Below are 14,148 nucleotides of genomic sequence, written 5' to 3' on the forward strand. Positions count from 1 at the left end.
GCTTTCCCAGCTGCCTGCAAGTCCCAGGTAAAACCTCATTTTCTCCTTTCCCCTTAACTCTAGTGCTTTCCCTCTGTTGATCGTCTCCTATTTATCCTGTCAAAGACTTGTTTGTACTTGGTTGTTTGTGTGTTGTCTCCCCATTAGACTGGGAACTCCTTGAAGGCAGAGACTGGATTTTGTCTCTGAAACCCCAGAGTTTAATTTGATGCCTGGCACCTCGTAGGTGCTTAATAAATGCTGATTGACTGAAATACTGAATGCTCCAGATGCATAAAATGTATTTCAAGTTACAAGACCTTATTCATACACATAACTACTAAGTCTTGTTTTCTTGATCTCTAAGTTAAGGTTGAGAATACCCAGAGTGGGAGGGAGACAGAAATAGAGGAAAGGTGTCGCTAACCCTTGGGCAATCAATAAGCAATGCGATGGAAAATAATGTTCCAAATCACTATTGATTAGAGAAATGTAAATTAAAACAATTCCAAGGTACCACATCACACCTATCAGATTGGATAATAAGACAGAAAAGGAAAATGATAAATGTTGGGGGGGGAGTGGGAAAACTGGGACACTCATGAACTCTTGGTAGGGTTGTGGACTAATCCATCCATTCTAGAGAACAATTTGGAACTATTCCCAAAGGGCTATAAAACTGTGTATACCCTTGGACTCCAAAGAGATTTTTTTTCAATTTATTTATTAATTTATTTTTAGTTTTCAACATTCATTTCCACAAGATTTTGAGTTTCAAATTTTCTTCCCATCTCTCTCCTCCCCTCTCACCATGCATTCTGATTACCCCTCCCCTAATCTACTCTCCCTTCTATCACACCTCTCCATTCTCTTATCCCTCTTCTCTCTTTACTTGTAGGGCAAGATAGATTTCTATACCCCATTATCTGTATTTCTTATTTTCCACTTACAGGCAAAAACAATTCTCAACACTTGTTCCTAAAACTTTAAGTTCTAACTTCTCTCTCTCCCTCCCCATCCATCCCCACTGAGGAGGCAAGAAATTTAATACAGGCTATATATGTGTAGTTTTGCTAAAGACTTCCATAATAGTCATGTTGTGAACAACTAACTATATTTCCCTCCATCCTATCCTGCCCTCCCATTTATTCTATTCTCTCTTTTGACCTTATCCCTCCTCAAAAGTGTTTACTTATAATTACCCCTCCTCTCATTTGCCCTCCCTTCTGTCATCTCCCCACACCTCACTTATCCCCTTCTCCCCTACTTTCCCGTAGTGTAAGATAGATTTTCATACCAAATTGAGTGTGCATGTTATTCCCTCTTTAAGCCAAATGAGATGAGAGTAAGTTTCACTTTTTCCCTTTCACCTCCCCCTTTCCCACTTCATTGAAAAAGCTTTTTCTTGCCTTTTTTATGAGAGACAATTTGCCCCATTCCATTTCTCCCTTTCTCTTCTCAATATATTCCTCTTTCACCCCTTAATTTTATTTTTTTACATATCATTCCTTCCTATTCAACTCATCCTGTGCCCTTTGTCTATGTGTGTGTGCATGTGTGTGTGTGTGTGTGTGTGTGTGTGTGTGTGTGTGTGTATAATCCCTCCAACTATCCAAATACTGAGAAAAGTTTCGAGTTACAAATATTATCTTTCCATGTAGGAATGTAAACCATTCAGCCTTAGTAAGTTCCTTATGATTTCTCTTTCCTGTTTACCTTTTCATGCTTCTCTTGATTCTTGTGTTTGAAAGTCAAATATTCTATTCACTTCTGGTTTTTTCATCAAGAATGCTTGAAAATCCTCTATTTCATTGAATGACCACTTTTCCCTTGAAGTATTATACTCAATTTTGCTGGGTAGGTGATTCTTTGTTTTAATCCTAGTTCCTTTGACTTCTGGAATATCATATTTCAAGCCCTTCAATCCTTTAATGTAGAAGCTTCCAGATCCTATTTTATCCTGATTGTATTTCCACAGTACTCAAGTTATTTCTTTCTGGCTACTTGCAATATTTTTTCCTTGACCTGAGAACTCTGGAATTTGGATACAATATTCCTAGGAGTTTTTCTTTTCAGATCTTTCAGGAGGTGATCAGTGAATTCTTTCAATATTTATTTTACCTTCTGGTTCCAGAAGATCAGGGCAGTTTTCCTTGTAATTTCCTGAAAGATGATGTCTAGGTTCTTTTTTCTTTATCACAGCTTTCAGGTAGTCCTGTAATTTTTAAATTGTCTCTCCTGGATCTGTTTTCTAGGTTAGTTGTTTTTCCAATGAGATATTTCACATTGTCTTCAATTTTTTCATTCTTTTGGTTTGGTTTTGTAATTTCTTGATTTCTCATAAAATCATTAGCTTCCATCTGCTCCATTCTAATTTTAAAAAACTATTTTCTTCAGTGAGCTTTTGAACTTCTTTTTCCATTTGGCTAATTCTGCTTTTTAAAGCATTCTTCTCCTCATTGGCTTTTTGGACCTCTTTTGTCATTTGAGTTAGTCTATTTTTAAAAGTATTAATTTCTTCAGCATTTTTTTGGGGTCTCCTTTAGCAAGCTGTTGACTTGCTTTTCGTGCTTTTCTTGCATCTCTCTCAATTCTCTTCCCAGTTTTTCCTCCATCTCTCTTACTTGATTTTCAAAATCCTTTTTTAAAAATTTTTTAAAAAATTTATTTATTTAACTTTTAACATTCATTTTCACAAAATTTTGGGTTCCAAATTTTCTCCCTATTTCTCCCCTCCCCCCACCCCAAAATGCTGAGCATTCCAATTGCCCCTATCACCAATCTGCCCTCTCTTCTAACATCCCTCTCTTCCCTTGTCCCCATCTTCTCTTTTGTCGTGTAGGGCCAGATAACTTTCTATACCCCATTACCTGTATTTCTTATTTCCTAGTAGCAAGAACAATACTCAACAGTTGTTCCTAAAACTTTGACTTCCAACTTCTCTTCATCCCTCCCTCCCCACCCATTCCCTTTGGGAAGGCAAGCAATTCAATATAGGCCGTATCTGTGTAGTTTTGCAAATGACTTCCATATTAGTCGTGTTATGTAAGACTAACTATATTTCCCTCCATCCTACTCTGCCCCCCAATGCTTCTCTTCTCTCTTTTGATCCTGTCCCTCCCCAAAAGTGTTGACTTCAAATTGCTCCCTCCTCCCACTGCCCTCCCTTCCATTATCCCCCCCCACCCTGCTTATCCCCTTCTCCCCCACTTTCCTGTACTGTAAGATAGGTTTTCATACCAAAATGAGTGTACATTTTATTCCTTCCTTTAGTCGAATGTGATGAGAGTAAGCTTCATGTTTTTTTCTCTCACCTCCCCTCTTTTTTCCTTCACTGAAAAATCTTTTGCTTGCCTCTTTTATGAGAGATAATTTGCCCCATTCCATTTCTCCCTTTCTCCTCCCAATATATTTCTCTCTCACTGCTTGATTTCCTTTTTTTAAGATATGATCCCATCCTATTCAATTCACTCTATACTCTCTGTCTCTCTGTCTCTGTCTCTGTTTCTCTCTCTCTCTCTCTCTCTCTCTCTCTCTCTCTCTCTCTGTGTGTGTGTGTGTGTGTGTGTGTGTGTAATCCCACCAACTACCCAGATACTGAAAAGTTTCAAGAGTTACAAATATTATCTTTCCATGTAGGAATGTAAACAGTTCAACTTTAGTAAGTCCCTTATGACTTCTCTTTGCTGTTTACCTTTTCATGCTTCTCTTCATTCTTGTGTTTGAAAGTCAAATTTTCTTTTCAACTCTGGTCTTTTCATCAAGAATGCTTGAAAGTCCTCTATTTCATTGAAAGACCATTTTTTCCCCTGAAGTATTACACTCAGTTTTGCTGGGTAGGTGATTCTTGGTTTTAGTCCTAGTTCCTTTGACTTCTGGTATATCCTATTCCATGCCCTTCGATCCCTTAATGTAGAAGCTGCTAGATTTTGTGTTATCCTGATTGTATTTCCACAATACTTGAATTGTTTCTTTCTAGCTGCTTGCAATATTTTCTCCTTGACCTGGGAATTCTGGAATTTGGCCACAATGTTCCTAGGAGTTTCTCTTTTTGGATCTCTTTCAGGTGGTGATTGGTGGATTCTTTCAGTATTTATTTTGCCTTCTCATTCTAGAATATCAGGGCAGTTTTCCTTGATAATTTCATGAAAGATGATGTCTAGGCTATTTTTTTGATCATGGCTTTCAGGTAGTCCCATAATTTTTAAATTGTCTCTCCTGGATCTATTTTCCAGGTCAGTTGTTTTTCCAATGAGACATTTCACATTATCTCCCATTTTTTCATTCTTTTGGTTTTGTTTTGTGATTTCTTGGTTTCTCATAAAGTCATTAGCCTCCATCTGTTCCATTCTAATTTTGAAAGAACTATTTTCTTCAGTGAGCTTTTGGACCTCCTTTTCCACTTGGCTCATTCTGCTTTTTAAAGCATTCTTCTCCTCATTGGCTTTTTGAACCTCTTTTGCCAATAGAGTTAGCCTATTTTTAAAGCTGTTATTTTCTTCAGCATTTTTTGGGTCTCCTTTAGCAAGGTGTTGACCTGCTTTTCATGCTTTTCTTGCATCTCTCTCATTTCTCTTCCCAGATTTTCCTCCATCTCTCTAACTTGACTTTCAAAATCCTTTTTGAGCTCTTCCATGGCCTGAGCCCATTGAATATTTATTTTGGATGTTTGGTATACAGAAACCTTGACTTCTATGACTTTCCCTGATGGTAAGCATTGTTCTTCCTCATCTGAAAGGAAGGAAGGAGATATCTGTTCACCAAGAAAGTAACCTTCTATGGTCTTATTTTTTCCCCTTTTGGGGGCATTTTCCCAACCAGTGACTTGATTTTTGGGACCTTTGTCAAGAATAGGGTATACTCCGGGAATCTGTGAGATCTCAGTTCCTCCAAGGTGGCATGATCAAGCGTGTACTGGTCTGGATGCAGAGAGGGATTTTTGTGCCCAGAATCTTAGCAGTTACCTCTCCACAGCCTCCTGGCCTCCAGTTCTGCCAAGTCAGCACTGGGGGCTGATTTTCAGATAAGCTGGATGGGCAGGGCTGACATTCAGTGTGAGACAAAGACCAGCTCGCCCAGGGCCTCCACACAGGGTGCAGGCAAGACTCAGCTCTTCGGTGACCCCAGGGTTTTTACACTCCAAAAATGTATGCAGCTGCTGTGCCTGCCATGTAGCCCCTGAAGTGGCTGCCTGCTGCCGGAGCTATGGGAAGGCCCTTCTCCTTTCCCAGCCAGCTGATAAAACCCCTTCACTGACCTTTGGCACCTGTGGGTTGAGGGATCTGAGGACCCGCTGCTGCGACTGGAGATTCCGCTCCCGAGGTGTCATCCTCCCAGGGTCTTGTCGGGCAGCATGACCAAAGCTGGACTGGGCTCCCAGCTCCGCTCCGCATCTGGTGCAACCAGCATTTCTGTGGGCCTTTCCGGTCACCCTGGGCTGGAAATCTCCTCCACTCTGTTGTTCTCCACTTCTGCTGCTCCAGAATTTGTTGAGAGTCCCTCTCTACAGGTATTTCGTGGGCTGTGTGGGGAGACTCTGCATAAATGTGTCTTTCTAGTTCACCATCTTGGCTCCACCCCCTTCAAAATTCTTTTTGAGCTCTTCCATGGCCTGAGACTATTGCATATTTATTTTGGAGGTTTTGGATGCAGAAGTCTTGACTTTTAGGTCTTCCTCTGATGGTATGCATTGTTTTTCCTCATCTGAAAGGATGGAAAAAAATACCTGCTCACCAAGAAAGTAAACTTTTATTGTCTTATTCTTTTTCCCTTTATTGGGGCATTTTCCCAGCCAGTTACTTAACTTTTGAGTTCTTTGTCAAGAGGAGGGTATACTCTGGGGACCAGTAAATTCTCAGTTCCTCCCAGGTGGCACAATCAAGTAAACTCCTCTCCTGGCCTGTGCCCTGGTCTGTGAGCAGGATTCCCTCTCCAGAGCCTCCACCAGCTCCACAATGCCAGCAAGCACTCCTCTTCACTCCAGGGCAATCACTCAGGACTGAGATCAGATCAACTGCTCAATTCTCCCAGGGTCTTTAGGCCAGGGCTCCAACAATGGAAGCTGCAGCTGCCTGGGGCTGGGGCTAGACCACTGCATTCCCTTTTCACCCAAGTGAAAGAGTTTTCTTACTGACCTTTGAAGCTGTCTTTGGCATTTATGAGTTGAGGAATCTGGGACCTGTAGCTGCTGCTGGTGGCACCTTGAAGCCTGCCCCAGTCCTGTTCGTGCCAGTGTGGCACAGCCAAGGCTGAGCTGCACTCTACTCCACTCTGCACCCAGTGAGATAGACCTTTCCTGTCAGCTTTCCAGGCTGCCTTGGACTGAAAATCTTTCACTCTGTTGTTTTGTGGCTTTTGCTGCTCTAGAATTTGTTTAGAGTCATTTTTTACAGGCATTTTATAGGCAATGGGAGGAGAACTTCTACAGGTGAGTCCTTCTACTCTGCCATCTTCCCAAACAGATTTCTTTAAAATAAAAAAATAACTTATATGTACAAAAATATTTATACCAGTTCTTTTTATGGTATCTAATAATGGTAAATTGAGAAAATGACCATCAATTTGGGAATGGATAAACAAGCTGTATTATATGATTGTAATGGAATATTGTTGTGCTATAAGAAATGACAAGCAGTACGACTTCAGAAAAACCTGGAAAGACTCACATGAACTGATACAAAGTGAAGTGACCAGAAACACGATGTTGTACACAGTAACAACAATAGTACACAATGGAGAATCGCGAATGACTTAGCTATTCTCAGCAATACAATGATCCAAGATAATGCCAAAGGACTCATGATGAAGCATGCTATCCACCTCCAGAGAAAGAACTGATACTGTCTGAATACATACTGAATTCTGCTATTTTCATTTTTTTTAAATTGAGTCTTCAACAAAATTGCTAATATGGAAATGTTTTGCATGATTGTACATGTACAAACTATGTTGGATTATTTATCATCTCAGGCAAGGAGAGGGAGAGAGGGAAGGAGGGAAGGATATAATTTGGAACTCAAAAACTTTTTTAAAAAGTTAAAAATAATTTTAACATATAAAAAGGGGAAAATAAAATATAAAATAAAAAAGCAATAGGATGGCATTACTCCAGTGATCCCAGAACAACTGTCTGACCCTCTGATCACCCCTCAAAGTTCATACAAGAAGATCCCTTTCCTTTCAGAGAATCAGGGAAAGCTTCATGGAGGCAGTGGCACATCATCTGTACTTTGAAGTTAGAGATGATGTTGACAGAAGGAGATGGGGATGAAGGAGGAGGACAGTGTAGGTGGAAGGAACATCATGACCAAAGACCTATAGGTGAGAAAACGTCCCCAGAGTGAGGAGATGTGCAGGAGACCTGTTGTGTTTTGGGAGATAAAAAAACTTAAACGTGCCTGGAGGCAAAGTGATGCACTAGAAAGTGGACTTGATTTAGATTCAGAAAGGAATAAGGGGGAGGAACCTACTGTGTACCAAATGCTCTACGAAATGTGATCCTCACAACAGTTCTGGGAGGTAGTGTTATTATGATCCCCATTTTACAATTGTGGAAACTGAGGCAGACAGTTTCACAGCGTCACACAGCTAGTAAGTGTCTGAGACCAGACTGGAAGATCAGGTCAGGAGATGGGGTTCCTCTAACCCCAAAGCCAGAGACACAATGGGGAAATCCAGGGCCAGAAGGGAGATTTCAAGGCAAAGAAACCTCTGTGTGGCTGTAGGAGCTCTGCTCCCAACGGGGCCCCTTACACTGATGTCATGTCATTATCAGTTGTATCTCTGGAGTTTTGCGTGTGACTCAGCTGTGTTGGTGAGGCTGTGGGCACCTTATTCTGGCATTCAAGACCCTCCATGATCAAGATCTCTTTTCCAAGCTCATCCCACATTGCTCTCCTACACATACCTTGTGCTTCAGCCAACTTGGACTATTTCTATCCTCCTGCCCCCATGCGTCACACAATCTCTCAGGCATATTAAAAAGAAACTGGCCAGCAATTATGTCCACAATTGAGCTCAGGCTCTGCTAGATTATCCCTAAGACTGTTTTCCACACAGAGACTGCTGGGAACTCTGAATTATGCCATTTAGATACCCACACATTGGCCAGGGCTAGTCAACACAGTTCCCAGATGCTGGTAATGTGTAGCAGGATTGAAAGCTGCCCAACTTCTTTGTCCACCTACATAACCAGCGGGTACCTACTTTTTGAACCCTATTTCCCCAGGCATCCAACCTGGGACTCATCCCCAGGCTCTCTGGATTGCACTACAGAATGCTTCCAGCAATGTCCAGACTGGAGTCAGAAGGTCTGAATTGGAACCCATGCTCCACCCTTTGCTAACTGTGTGACCTTGAGCTCTTGGTTTTCTGCTCTGTAAAATCCTGGACAAGACTTCGAAACTCTTTTCTAGTTCCATGCCTATGATCCAAGATCCTGACTCTATTCCAGGCATCCAATGGTTTGGACCCTTTCCCCCACCTCCCAAGCAGGGTAAACTCCCCAGGGATTCCGACTTTCTTGTCTCTAGCTCCAACTCCCAAATGCAGGCCCCTGGTCCCTGCCAAGGCAGGCTTAGCCCTGGTGATCCTTCCTCATGTCCTGGAAATCTTTCCCTTCCTGCCTGACTTGGGCGTCTCCCCCCTTCTCTGGCCCCTGCTTCCCTCTCTCTCCACTCCCTACACCTCCTAATTTTCTTTACATCTGTTCTTGGTTGGGTTACAGCTTTGTCCTCCCTCCTCCCTCCTGCCTGCCCCCCCTAACTTCCCACTCCACTCACACGTGGCAGTGTCTGTGTGTGCTACTGTGATGGGTGGATGGAGAAGAGGGGGAGGGGGGCAGCAGGAGGAGAAGGAGGAGCAGAAAATTTATCACTTCCTTCTCTGGCTCAGGACCCCAGGATCCCCTGGAGCTCTGAAAATCCCTTCCATCTGGGTAACTCTTTGACTCTCACAAAAATCACTTTTCTGTCTATTATCTCATGTCACAAGATCTCAGTCAGAAGGGCCTTCAGAGGCATCTGGTTCAGCCCTCCCTGGTCAGAAATCTGCTTTGTGACATCCCCCAGGGACTGGATTTCCAGCCTCTGTTTAAAGACCTTCAGGGAGAGTTCATGACATCCAGGGGCAGCTCAGCTCACTCGGGGAGAGCTGAATATCAGGAGGCTGTTTTTAACCCTGAGCCTAATCTTGTCTCTTTGCAGCTCCCATCTGGCCCCTTCCAACATCCTCCCCTTTCCCCGCAGGGCCAACCAAAGGCAGTCAAAACCATCCCAACACCCTTCCAGAAGATAGTGATTATGTCCTGATCTCCGACCCTGCAGCTTTCTCCTGGATAAAACTTCCCAATATCTTCAAGGGACCCTCCAGTGACATAGTCTTCAGGTTCTTCTCCATTCTGTTGGTCCTTTTCTGGATAGTCTACAGCTTGTCGGTTACTTACGTATATTTGTAGATTATAAATAAATAAGTGAAATTATGAGCCTGGATTATATATTATTGGCTGTTGTTTAGCCGTATCTGACTCATCATTACCCCAAGGACCATATTGTTCAGGGGATTTTCTTGGCAAAGATACTGGGGTGGTTTGCCAGTTCCTTCTCCAGCTCATTTTACAGATGAAGAAACTGAGGCAAACAGGGTGAAGTGACTTTCCCAGGGTCACCCAGCTAGCAAGTGTCTGAGATTGTACTTGAATTCAGCTCTATCCCAATTCCAGGCCTAGAGGTCTATCCACTGTGCCACCTAGCTGCCTCTACATATATAGAAAACACATAATTCATATGTAATATATAATAATATATACAGTTATATATAATTTGATTTAGGACTAGATAATATAATAAGTTATATAATATATAACCTAGGCTTTAATTTTAATGATTTAACAATAATGATAGCCAGCATTTATACTGAAACATATGTATATTACTCACACATATATGTAAGCAAATATACAGATGCACAATATGTACATACATATATTCTATTTCTACATATATAATATGTATGCTGCACACGTTTATTATGTATTGTATATACAATATGTATAAGTACAGATGTGATTTTTTTATTGTACATACATGTATATGTGATATACATGTAGTGAAGCCCTTTAAACAGAGTGTGCCATAGAATTCTTACAAGGTAAGGCCTATTACTATCTCCTAGGCCCTAAAGTGAGAAGTTTGATCCTAGGGATCTCGGTGGCGCCCCTGGGTGTCTCTGATATTCAGTCTTGCCCCTTGTCTCCAGTATGATAGTTGGGGGTCTTGGGGATGAGTAGCCTTGGATGGTCCTCAGGCCTTGCCACAGCTGTGTGCCAGTCAGATCCCTGTCTGAAATGCCTGCCAGCTCTCTTTCTCTCTGCCAAATATATTGCATTTGGGAAACCTAGGTTAGGAGTTACCTTTTCTTGGAGTCTTCCACCATTTCTATTCATTCCTCTAACAGGTGCCCCTCAGCACTTAGGAATCTACTGTTCCTGTTGACTTTCCTTGTAATGTAGGGGTTCAGTTCCTCTCTCCCTGGTGTGAGATTCATAACTCCTGAGACTGGGGATCATGTCCTCTCCTTCAGCTTCTGAAGCTCCTAACCTAAGTCTTACCCAACATGGGCCTTCAATTAATAGGAAACTAAGAGTGAGAGCTGTAACGTACTTCAGTGTTGGTTCAGTCCAACCTTCCTCCCCAGGATACAGGGGTGAAAATTGAGGTCCAGACAGTGCCTGACCCAAGGTCACACTGCTAAGATCCTGAGACCTAGAACTGCATGGTGGTTAGACACCAGGTAGCCTGAACAGTTTTCCCTAGTGGACTGCTTACCTGGAAGATGGCTCCACAGGCTGAGCTGAAGGCCTCAGTGGAGGGTGGAGGGGATCTGAGGCTGCACATTTGCTAGTTCTCTGGTTTCTTAGGGGATTATCAGCTTTCGAGTCACAGCTGGTCAGTGGTTGCTGGTGGTAAGAGGTTCTTCTCAACAGGAATCACTCATCAACTGATCAACTGAGTGACTAACTGGCTAACCTACTGGCCTGAATTTGTCTTATTTACAGTCAGGGGTTTAAAGCAAAGACCACAGAAACTCAAAGATGGCAACATGAGTACCAAGGGCTGGCCAGTGGAAGGAAAGGCCAGCCTCCATGATGCATATTAATCTCTGACATGAGGTAGGGGACCCAGATAGCTCATGTTTCCAAGAATGAAGTATAATGACTCAACCATCCAGGAACCTAACAAGGTCCTTCCTGAACCTGTATACATGTTAGGCCTAGAATAAGATCCCAGCCCAACCCAGCTTTTAGGACTCTGCAATCTTGGAGGTGGAGGCAATGATTACAAAAGCAGGAATGAGCAGCATTTCAGAGCTTGGAGGGGCCTTAGAACAAGGAATGTCAGGACTGAGAGGGACCTTATAGGTCACAGAGCTTCCCCCTCCCACCACTACCTTCTTTGGCAGATAAGAAAACTGAAATCCAGAAGGAGGACATGACATGTACCAGATCATAGCACCGGTTATCAGCAGGGCCAGAATGTAGGTCTTTGGCCCCCCACCATAGCTGGGTCTTCTTCACCTTCTAAGCAACTTCCCAAAATACAGTGGCAAGTGAACCCCACCTCCCCTGCCAAGTGAGAGATGTATAGAAAGGACCAGAAGGGCAAAGGCTTTTAGGCGGTCACAGAGTTCCTCAGATTAAGCTCAGGAATTAGGGTCTTAGAGATTTTCCAGTCCACTCCTTTGATTTTTACAAATGAAGAAACTGAGGTCCAGAGATCTTAAACTATGTATTCAAGGCCATATCTAAGATCTAGACCTTGGAGAAACCCCAAAGGCCAGCTAGTCTCTTCCCACCCCACCCTCAATAACACACTTTACAGATGAGAAAGCTGAACCCCCAAAGTCCTGTACCTTATGAATGGCTGAATTGGGATTTAAACCTAGATCCACACAAAAGCTCCCAGCCCTCTCTAAATGGAAGCCTACACTAACTCTTCCCCTCTCCAGCCCCTTTCAGTTTATTTTGGGCAGCTCAGGCTAGAGTCAGACTTCTTAGCCTGGAAAACATGCACTTGATTTGAAAAAGTCTGATAACTGTATTTCAATGCAATTATTTGATATCTGTTCTAATCCCATGTGTTTTATTTTATGTTTAGAAACATGATTCTGAAAAGTAGTCTAGAGCCTGTACCATACGGACTGCCCAAGGGGTCCGAGGTACAAAAAAGCCAAAGAACCCTGGCGCTAAATCAAAGTCGCTCAAGTTTGGGGAAAGAGCCCCCATCTTGACAACAAGTGCTTCTTAAGACTAACTGTTGGACCCTTGACAAAGTCACATTACCTCTCTGGGGATCTGTAAAAACACATATATACACATATGTACAAGTATATGTGTGTGCACATACACATATATATGAATGACAAATATTTGTCCAACTTAGCCCAGGAGACTGTTGCAAACTTTAAAACCTTATAAAAAGGTCAGCTAACCCATAGAAAATGAAGGCATTTTCAGAACACAAACACAGGCTTCTCCTTCTAGGTTTTGACCCTATCAAAGGAGAGTCCTGTGGCAAATCCTGTCCAGAATCTGCTGCCACATCTGCCAGAAAGCTCAGGAAATTCCCATGATGCCCTAACAATGAAGGGGGAAAGACAGCATAATGGCAGATTGGAAAGAGCTCTGGCTTTGGTGGCAGAAGATGATTTTCCAGGAAAGAAAATGATGCAAAGAAAAGAGGGCTGGAGTTTTTTTTTTTTTACAAGGGTTTTGTTTTCCTTCCTGCCTTCCTTCCTTCCTTTCTTCCTCCCTTTCTTTCTTTCTTTCCTTCCTTCCATTCTTCTTTCTTTCTTGTCCTGGGAGAGGAGAATGGGAGGAAGAGAAAGTAGGTTTTTGTTCATTGAAAAAAATTTTTAAAAAGGAAACAAGGGCAACTCTTGGAGTCAGAGAACCAAGATTTGAAAGCTAGCTAGCTATGTGACCTTGGATACATCATTTGGTATTCCTCAGCCTTTTTTTTTCTTATCTATAAAATGAGGGTATACAGTAACTGACTTCCAAGATTCCTTCCAGCCCCAAGTGTAGGATCTTAGGACAGTGAAAATACAGGTCATTAGGAGGGGCATTGGATTAGATGGAGGGATTAGAAGCTCCATCTTCCCCAGCCACTTCTCCTCCCTCCCGCCCCCCCCTCACCGCAAACAGCAGGTTAGTCCATTGACCAACCCTGAAAATTTCTAAATATGCTTTGACTCCATCTTGCCCTAGTTGGGCATCCCAAATTACAGGGTGGGCTTCCCCACATTTCTCCCAGAGTCCTTTGATCTCTCGCCATCTGTCCTCTACAAGAACACCAGGACTGGAAGGACACTCACTCCCTCCCCTCTAGCCTAACCCGAACCCAGGCTAAGAGTCAATTCATATGTTGGTTGAATTTTACTGACCTCTCTCCACACCCACTCATTTTTACAGAGAAAACAGAGAAAAGTGGCTTTCTCAAGATCACAGAGTGAGTTACTGAGACAGCCTGGGCTTGACCCCTTCTCCTGCTTCCTGATCATCCCTCTCATGACTCTTGCTTCTCTTCTATCCCTGGTTCCTGACTAAACTTGCTGATATCTGCTATTTCAGGAGAAAAAAAATAAACCTTGTATTTTTTCAAAGCTGCCTGGGACCTTAGCTTTAGATGGAAGATGTTTTAAAAGTCACAAGCTCTTTATTCTACAGTGGAGGAGCTTGAGGTACAGAAGAGTAACTGCTTTGTCTAAGCTCACATGGCTAGTAAATGGTAAGGTCAAAACAGGACAATGGCCCCATAGTCATTGGAGTCAGGTTAGGGTTCAAATCCTGCCTCCTTATGACCTGAGCCAAGCCACACAATGCTAAGCCAAACCCTGTTTGTTTCGAGTACCCTTTAAGCTGTCTGGTGAAGAATATAGACTTCTTCTAAGAAGAATGTTTTAAAATGAGTATAATAAAATACATAAGACTACAAAGGGAATAAAAGGTTGGAAAAAAAAATAAAATATATAATATAGAAATTATTCTTGAATTTCATTACCAAATTAAATTAAAAGTTTATATAAAATATATGTAAATATATAAGTGACATATAAAATACATGTCTAGTTAAAGTATATATTTAATATATAATATATAAATTATATATCAAA

This window comes from Notamacropus eugenii, chromosome 3, assembly GCF_028372415.1.
Source record: "Notamacropus eugenii isolate mMacEug1 chromosome 3, mMacEug1.pri_v2, whole genome shotgun sequence".
Lineage (NCBI taxonomy): Eukaryota > Metazoa > Chordata > Mammalia > Diprotodontia > Macropodidae > Notamacropus > Notamacropus eugenii.